The sequence below is a fragment of the Armigeres subalbatus genome, chromosome 3 (assembly GCF_024139115.2).
Source record: "Armigeres subalbatus isolate Guangzhou_Male chromosome 3, GZ_Asu_2, whole genome shotgun sequence".
Classification (NCBI taxonomy): domain Eukaryota; kingdom Metazoa; phylum Arthropoda; class Insecta; order Diptera; family Culicidae; genus Armigeres; species Armigeres subalbatus.
In genome coordinates, this window is record NC_085141.1 from 114,193,617 (window position 1) to 114,203,035 (window position 9,419).

Sequence of the window (9,419 nt, forward strand, 5' to 3'; positions counted from 1 at the left end):
TCGGCCACACTCTACGTAGGGCGGAAACGAAATCTGTAAACAAGCATTAGACTGGAACCCAGCGGGACATCGCAGCAGAGGCAGACCCAGAGGCTCATGGCGGCGAAGCCTCAATAAAGAAATAAAAGAAGTCGACCGAAATCTAACCTGGCAACAGGTTAAAGCGATAGCCGGGCAACGCTCAGGATGGAGATCTTTCAAGTCGGCCCTTTGCACCACCGGAGGTGTACAGGATCCGTAAGTAAAGTAAGTAAATTGGCATTACATCCCCCACTGGGATATTGCCGCCTCGTAGCTTAGTGTTCAATTAGCACTTCCACAGTTATTAACTGAGAGGTTTCTAAGCCAAGTTACCATTTTTGCATTCGTATATCATGAGGCTAACGCGATGGTACTTTTATGCCCAAGGAAGTCGAGACAATTTCCAATCCGAAAATTGTCTAGACCGGCACCGGGAATCGAACCCAGCCACCCTGAGTATGATCTTGCTTACCGCACGGCTAAGGAGGGCCCTTAGCTAAGCCTTGAACTAATTATTGTATAAATATTAAGTGAAAGAAAAAGTATTCATGAAAAAAGGACAATTTTTATGTACTAGCAGCGAAAAGAAATTTAGAAGAAATACTTCTTATTTTGTTTGATGTATAATAGATATGGATATTTAGATGAATCTGACCGTGATGCCGAAATCAATTAAATTTCAAGTACATATATGCATGCTTTTCATGTATTGACGATCTAATATCAGAGCTTTTTTCAAATTCGGTGTTTCTAAATAAACATTAAAATCTCGTTTTACTTTTAATTTCTTTTCAATTCAATGAACCACGTTTCGCTTTTTGAAAAATTTAATGAATAATCCATTGACTAATTTCCATTTTACTAATTTACGTATTAGAGTCCTATTATGCTGAAATTCACTTTCAGCATTCGACTAAATGTCCTTTAAAATAAATGTCCTTTCGACTAAATGTCGACCCCAACAAAAACCCAGATTAATCCACCTAGCGTTGGTGTTGCTACCACAAGAATAAATCAGGCCTTTCATTCAAATACATGTGTTTGGTGTTTGGTGTACTTATGCGCTGTGGCCCTAAGAGTCACTACACCATATGAAATTGTTCCTGACAAACATACATTGACTGACCTACATTCCTGCACGCCCAGATGGGAAAACACCAACCAGAAGAGCGGTGCGCACCCACATTGACTAACAAACAGAAACGGAATTCCCCGGAGAGGATCATCATCAGCAGCGGCAGCAGCAATGTCCTCTCGTAAATGTAGAGTCGGAATGCCAACGTTTTCACTTTACCTCGAATGTCGTGGAATGTTAGTGCTGCTCTGGAGGTGGTTTGCAATCTGGAGCATCATTTTCCCACTCGGAATTAGCTTTAAAGCTCTACGGCACCGAGTTTTGTGGATAATGCTATCTAGCATGGAACGATGGATCGTTTCGCGTAGGCGGATGCTTTTCTTTAGAAAAAGGGTCCTCGAACAATGTTGGTAAATCGGTATATGGGAAATAAATGATGCAATACACTAGCTGGGACATTTCGGGAAAGCTGCATAACACAAATATGTTCATACGATTAAAGCAATAACATTTTCCGATCCAAATATGGAAATTAATGCCTTAATCAAAATCGATCATAAGGCTCTTGCTCTTAACATAACTCAGGTTACCTTTGACTGAACACATATATCTATGGTTGCTACCGCGGGATTGATCAGTGAAATTGTACAACGAATCAAATTGAATGACTGACTGGGATTGGTAAAATATTCTCATTGTGCATGACGCCCAAAGAATATGGAAGGAATATTTGAATTTGGGTTTTGTTGATTGATTTCCCTGGATACCTCTGCGTCTCCGCTAAACCATTAGAAAGTATGTTAAATAGTTGGTATGTTTTGTAGGATTCACGCTGATAAATGATAAGTGATGCTGCAATGTCAGTTTTTGTTGCACAATTATTTGAACAAACAATTTAGATAGAAACCATATCGAGAAATCATAGGGCGTGGCAGTTCAATAATAGATAATACTCTGAAAGTAGGCTCTCTTATTGAGCTCGTCCCAATTCAATCAAGTTACTAAGTTGTAAAACAGTTACGAAAAAGGAATGACTTTGGCTTCGTAACGTCCAACATCATATGAGTCTGGCGAATGAACGAATGGACAGAAAAAAATATTTGAAATAATATTATATCAAAAAAAGTGTGTTTTTTTGTTCCACGAAAAACACAAGAACAAGAATTGAAGTTTTCAGAAGTTATGATATTTTGATATGGTCTTGACTCGAGGCCTTGATAAAAGAAACGCCGATGCGTATGTGCCGTCAATTGAACCGTCAAATATACAGCAGCCAATCGAGCAAGAGACCTGTCAAGCAGTCGAAACTTCGGCTCAAATACTGAAAACGGCTAAATTCGATTTAATACCATTTACGAATGAACAAATTCTGAATGCATTTAACATTTGTTTTCAATAATGTATGCAAAACAATGCACAATGGGGAAATCCGATTTCAAAGGTGGAAAAAATTGATAACTTTCTTCACGAACAACTTACAGAAGAGATCAAGAGCTTATTCGAAAGGGAATTTTGCAAAGAATTCAGTGAGTGCTGTTTCATGGACGTAGAACGCTTCTGTATGTAGTTATCGAGCTCGTTTTGCCCTAATGCCCCATATATCGCGAGTTTCCAAACTATTTGTCATTTTATCTTTAAGACATTATTCTAAAATTGTGTTTATCTCTTCACTGTGGATCCACAGAAGGGCACTAAATATATTTTGTTGGTAAAGTTAAATTTAAGGGATTTTGGGGTCAAATAAGCATCAAAGTGCATTTTATGTGCAATTTTCATGTATTCTGTAAAAAATAGTAATATTTACAGATAAGTGTTGATATTATTGTCTCAAAGTGTTGAACAGATATTGACAAATGGTTGCCGAACAAAAATTAATGAAATAAATCGTTTCACAAATGTTTTATTTGGTTATTTATTGAGTAAAAACGATTTTTAAAAACTTTTGAATAGCACCGATGCCAAACATTTCCAAACCATACCCGATAGCACAACTAGACAAGAATAGTCATATGTTATGAGTCTTGATGTGATCATAGATAGGAGGTGATGGGAGATACTCTTTTTTCTTACCTTTTTGCCCAAATTCCCCTATGAAATAATATAGCTCAATGATTCTGAGCAAGGAAATGATGTAGTAATGTTAATTTAATTCATAGTTTCCAATGAAATAATTAAAATAACAAATAATCATATAATTCATTAAAAATATTGAATTATAGGGGATTTAGGGGTCATACAGCTCATTTAATGTAATTTTTTATTCAAAATAGCATAACATTTTTTACAGACAGCGCACATAGGAGATTAAGGGCTTATTCGAAAGGGAGTTTTCCAAAAAAATCAGTGAGACATGTTTTATAGACGTGCGACACTTCTGTACGTAGTTATTATGCTAGTTTTGCCCCAATGTCCCATACATCACAGTTTATCATATTTTTCGTGCTTTTATCTTCCAAGTATTGTACTAAAGATGTGTTCTCCTCTTCATTATAGATCCATAGAAAAGCACTATACATGCTTTGTTGGTAGAAGTAGAAAATTTAAAGGATTTTGGGGTCAAATAAGTATTAAATTGCACTTTACGTGAATTTTTCATTTTTCAATTACTAATGAAGTAAATCATTTCGCAAGTGTTTTATTTTGTGATTTATTGGGTAAAACTCGATTTTTTAAATGCCATACCAAACCATACCCGTTTGCACAACTAGATAAGAGTAAATATATTAGTCGTTGTGATAATAGATAGGAAATATGCGTTTCTTATGACGTTTCACCCAAATTATCCTTATGAAATAATAAAGCTCAATGACTCTGGGTTAAGAAATGATGGAGTAACATTGATTGAATTATAATTTGTCAATTTGTCTATACAAATAACAAATATTCGTAGATAACATTGAAAAAAAAAATCATAGGGTTCAGGACTCAGAAACTTTTTTTTTGATACATAATTAATGAATTTTTTCACTTATTTGTCCCAAAATGTCTTAAAAATCCAGTTTTAATGTAATGTATGGATATTTGTTTTTTTATGGTATCAATTTCTGTTAAAAAAAGAAAGTGCAAAACGGAGAAGAAAATTGTTGCGAAAATTACTTTGATTCTGATTGGAAAGTCTACAATACCAGATCAAGAAAAAATTATGACAATAATATAAACTATTATCTGTAAATATCTGAATAATCAATAGGTTGTTGATTTCGCCAAAATTGACCATATGTAGGAGCTACACCAATGCTTACAAGTTTTTAAATCATCGTATATTAACCCTAAATGATCATTCGTCGTAATATAGTGCAAATAATTATTTGGGTATTATTATTTTTTACAGAATACATGAAAAATTCTCATAGAAGCAGTTTGATGATTATTTGACCCCAAAATCCCTTAAATTTTCAACTTTTTCCAACAAAATATGTATAGTGCTATGTATGGATCTACAATGCTTTCGAATAAGCCCTTAACCATATGTGTGAGTCGCTCGTGAGAAAAGTTATCCTATTTTGTATAAAAAATTACATTAAATGAGCTGTTTGACCCCTAAATCCCCTATAAACCAATACTTTTAATGAATTATATGATCATTTGTTATTTTCATTATATCATTGGAAAATATCAATTAAATTAACATTACTACATCATTTCCTTGCTCAGAATCATTGAGCTATATTGCTTCATAGGGAAATTTGGGCAAAAAGGTAGAAAAAAGTGTATCTCCCATCACCTCCTATCTATGATCACATAAAGACTCATAACATATGACTATTCTTGTCTAGTTGTGCTATCGGGTATGGTTTGGAAATGTTTGGCATCGGTGCTATTCAAAAGTTTTTAAAAATAGTTTTTTATTCAATAAATAACCAAATAAAACATTTGTGAAACGATTTATTTCATTAATTTTTGTTCGGCAAACATTTGTCAATATCTGTTCAATAATTTGAGACAATAATATCAACACTTAGCTGTAAATATTACTATTTTTACAGAATACATGAAAATTGCACATAAAATGCACTTTGATCCTTATTTGACCCCAAAATCCCTTAAATTTCCAACTTTTACCAACAAAATATATTTAGTGCCCTTTTTACAATTTTAGAACAGTGTCTTAAAGATAAAATGACAAATAGTTTGGAAACTCGCGATATATGGGGCATTAGGGCAAAACGAGCTCGATAACTACATACAGAAGCGATCCACGTCCATGAAACAGCACTCACTGAATTCTTTGCAAAATTCTCTTTCGAATAAGCTCTTGATCTCTTCTGTAAGTTGTTCGTGAAGAAAGTTATCAATTTTTTCCACCTTTGGAATCGGATTTCCCCATTGTGCAATGATAGATTATGAAATGCAATTGCTTGGTTCATTGAATTCTATTGACATGAGATGTGAACATATTAAATAGCAGTATGTGAAATTTTACCTGGATAAATCATTTCTTCCTTTTCATGTGTTGTTCTTTAACCATTTCAGGACGCATGGGCGTAGCCAGGATTTCGAGAAGGGGGGAGGGGCAACTTTTTTGGTCTTCTAAATCGTAGTTTTATAGTAGTTTTATAAAAACCCATGAATATTAACACATGAAGCCAAAACCAAACCAAATCGAAACAATAATGATTAAAACAATAATGGATTTAAAAATTCGTGATTTATCGCTCATCAGGTATTTTTAAATAAAGTGAGAAAAATATTAACGAACTCCGAAAATTCCACCATTATTTACTTCAAGAAAATCTTCACGAACTTCTTTATAAGCTCTGCAGAATTCCCTGCAATAATTCATATAATTTCGTGCTGTTTCCCATATTTTTTTTAAAAACTGCCCCGTGGAATTCCTAAGAATATTCCGTGGAAATTCCGCAGAATTGTCAGTAAACATTCCTGAGAATTTCACGAAAAATCTTCGAATTTCTTGTGTAAATTCCATAAAATTTTCCGTGAATTGTTTCGAATAATTTCTTGTGAAAATTTCAAAGAATTTCTCCAGGAATTCCACCGGAAATTTATACAGAAATTATACCGAAAATGAAATCAACAATGGAATTTTCGGAGGAATTCCTAGATTAATTCGCAATGAAATCCCGAAAGAATTCCGGTGGAAACTTCAAGATTTCCACTGGGAGATCCTCCAGGAGTATCTTCGAAAATTCCTCCTGGAATTCTTCCAGGAGTGTCACCGGCATTTCCACCAAGAATTTCTCTAGGATTTCCTTTGAGAATTATTCCGGTAGTTCAATCGGCAGTTCCTCTGAAAATTCTTCGGGGAATTTCGGCAGAATTAGAATTTATTTAGGCTTCTTCAGGAATTTATATAGATTTTCCACCAGAAGCTCCTCCGAGAATTTCTCTGTGAGCTCCTCAGGGAATTCTCCGAGAGGTCCTCTGATGATGATGATGGTCCAGCTACAAACCCCAACAAAGGTTTCAGCTAGACGAGATTTGTCCATAAGATGAACTCTCTTGTTTCCGAGAATGCTTCTGGTAGTTTCCCCGGGGTTCCTTTGAAAATTCTCCCGGGAGTTTCCTCAGAAATTCTTCCAGAAAATTCCTTCGAGAGTTCCTCCGGGAATTCCACCAGCAATTCATCCGGGAGTTTCTCCGGAAATTCCTCCGGGAGTTCCACCAGGAAATCATTTAGGCTTTCTTCAGAAATTAAGCTGGAAATTCCTCCCTAAGTTGTTCCGATAGTTAGCTCATCCGGGAGGTCCTCTAGGAATTCTTCTAGGAGTTCCTCCTGAAATTCCTCCGGGAGTTCTTACGGGAGATCTAACGGGAGCTCCTCCGGCAGTTCCTTCGGAATTCCTCCGGGAGATCACCTGCAGTTTCTACGAGACTCCCTCCGGGAGTTTCACCGGCAGTTTCTCCGGGTGTTTCTCTGAAAAGGAACTCCCGGAACAACTCCCAGAGTAATTTCCGGATGACCTCCCGGGGAATTTTCTATAGGAATTCCTGGAGAAATTAGGAAGGATAGTGGAATTCTCGGAGGAACTGCCGGTGGAACTTCTGGAGGAATTTATTGAAGAACTGCAGGAATTCTAGGATGAACTCCCAAAGGAACTTCCGTAAGAATTCCAGGAGGAACTCCTGGAAGAATTCTCAAAAGAACCTCCCGGAGGAATTCCCGTAAGAACTCCAAGAGAAATTCACTGAGGAACTTCTGGAGGAATTTGTAGATGAATGCCTAAAGAAATGCTAAATGAATTCCTGGAAGAAAGCCTGATTGAATTCCCGAAGGAACTACTGGAGGAACTTCAGAGGAACATCCGGTGGAATACCCTAGAGGAAGAGAAAAAATATTTCTGAAGGAACTTACGAAATTCCTTTTCCCGTGAAATTCCTGCCAAATATCGTCCAGGAATTCCCTGTGAAGTTCCTGGAGGTATTACCGGAGAATTTCTTGGAAAAACTCTTGGAAGAACTCCCGGAGGAACTCCCACAAGCACTTCCGGAGGAATTCCCACATGGAAGTCCTGAAATAATTCTTAGAGGAGTTCCTAAAGGAATTTCCGAAAAAATATCTGAAGGAATTCCCAGAAAAATACCATTAGGAATTAATGCAGAAATTCCCAGATGAAATCCTAAACGTATTCCCAGATGAATTGCTGAAGAAAATCCCTGCGGATTGTTCCGAAGAAACTCTTGGCAGATATTCGAGTAAATTCCGAGTGTAGTCCGGAAGGAATTCTAGTACACTTCCGCGGAAAATCTCCCGGAGAAATTCCAGAAGGAATTCCTGGAGAAGTACCTGAAGAAACTCCCCAAAAAATACCTGTAAGAATTTCTGGGGAAATACTTGGACGAATTCCAGGAGAAATTCATGAAGATATTTCTAGAGGATTTCTTGAAGGATATTCTGAAGTAATTGCGAAAAGAATTCCAGATTGGAATGCTAGATGATTTCGCTATTGAATGTTTGGAGGTATTCCCGGAAAATTTTCTGGAAGTAATCCCGGAGGAATTAAAGGAAGAGTTCCGAGAGGAATGCCCGGAGAAGTTCCTAGAAGAATTTCCGAAGGAATTTCTTATAGATTTACAAGTGAAATTATGGAGCTGAATCGGAGGAATTCCGTCATAATTTTTTTAAGAAACTTCTGGTAGAATTTTGGGAAAAAATTCCGTATGTATTCTTGACGGAACTCTCGAATGCATTCCTGAAGGAAATGCCGGATTCTTCCTGAAGAGAGAATAGCCGAAGAAATACCTAGAACATATTCCTCGTGAATTTCCTAAAAAAAAAAGTTTTATAGGGGTTTCTAGATAAGGTAATTCCTTCTTATTGCATGAGAAGGATTTTCGAACGATTTTCAGAGGAATTTGTGGATAACTTTCCGGATGAATTCAGAAGTTCCCAGGGGAGCTCACCCGTTCAATCTTTCCACAATTTACGGGGAGGGGGGGCGATGCGAAAGGTGTTGAAATATTTTTTTCGGATGTCCTAGGCCGTCCAATCTGTTCTGGAGTACATATCCTGGAATGCATAAAAAATATATCTAGAAACAAAATGTTCCAAAGGTCCTAATCTGGGAGGGAGATTCAGACTAAAAAAATATGAATGTCAGTGCAGACCTAACTTTAGTTGTCATGAAACGTCACCGCAGACCTAGCAAATTTTTTTCTATAAATGGGGAGTATTGATACTGATAATTTGCTTGAAAACGGTAAAGAGCAGAAAATTATATTGAAAATTATCAACCAATTTTTGAAATGATCATTGTTTAAGGGAGCATCCATAAATTACGTAACGCTCAAAGGGGGGAGTGGAGTTGGCCGAAGTGTGATAATCCACACAATTTTATTTTAATGATTAATACAAAAGTGTGACATAGGGAGGGGGGTTAAGATGGTCAATTTTTTGGATTAATGGATTAACGTAATTAATGGATCTTCCCTAAGAAAAAAAAGCGTTCAACCGAACTGTGAAACTCGTTGTGTCGATTGCATAGAGAAAAGGAGTCATCAGAAAAGGACGTATGACAGTCCACGCAATCGGTAGACAAGAAATACGTAACAGAAGAGAAAATTGTTTGGTGTGAACAGTAAAAGCAGAAAATGCTGAAAAGTAAATGAAAAACAAATGGACTACATGGTGGTGCTATCCCTTGCTTTAAGTTCTAAAGTATCAAATAACATCATTACTTTTTGGAATGGGAGATAAACAACGAGATAATTCTTACTTCAACAACTCAAACAACAAAAACAAAATTTATCATGCTTCTATTGTCAAACTTTCGTTGCTCCTTTTCTGCATCCCCATTTAGTTCTTTGTACACATTATTCGAGGTAAACTGCAAATCTCCATTTGCACTACTGTCTTGCAGCGCCC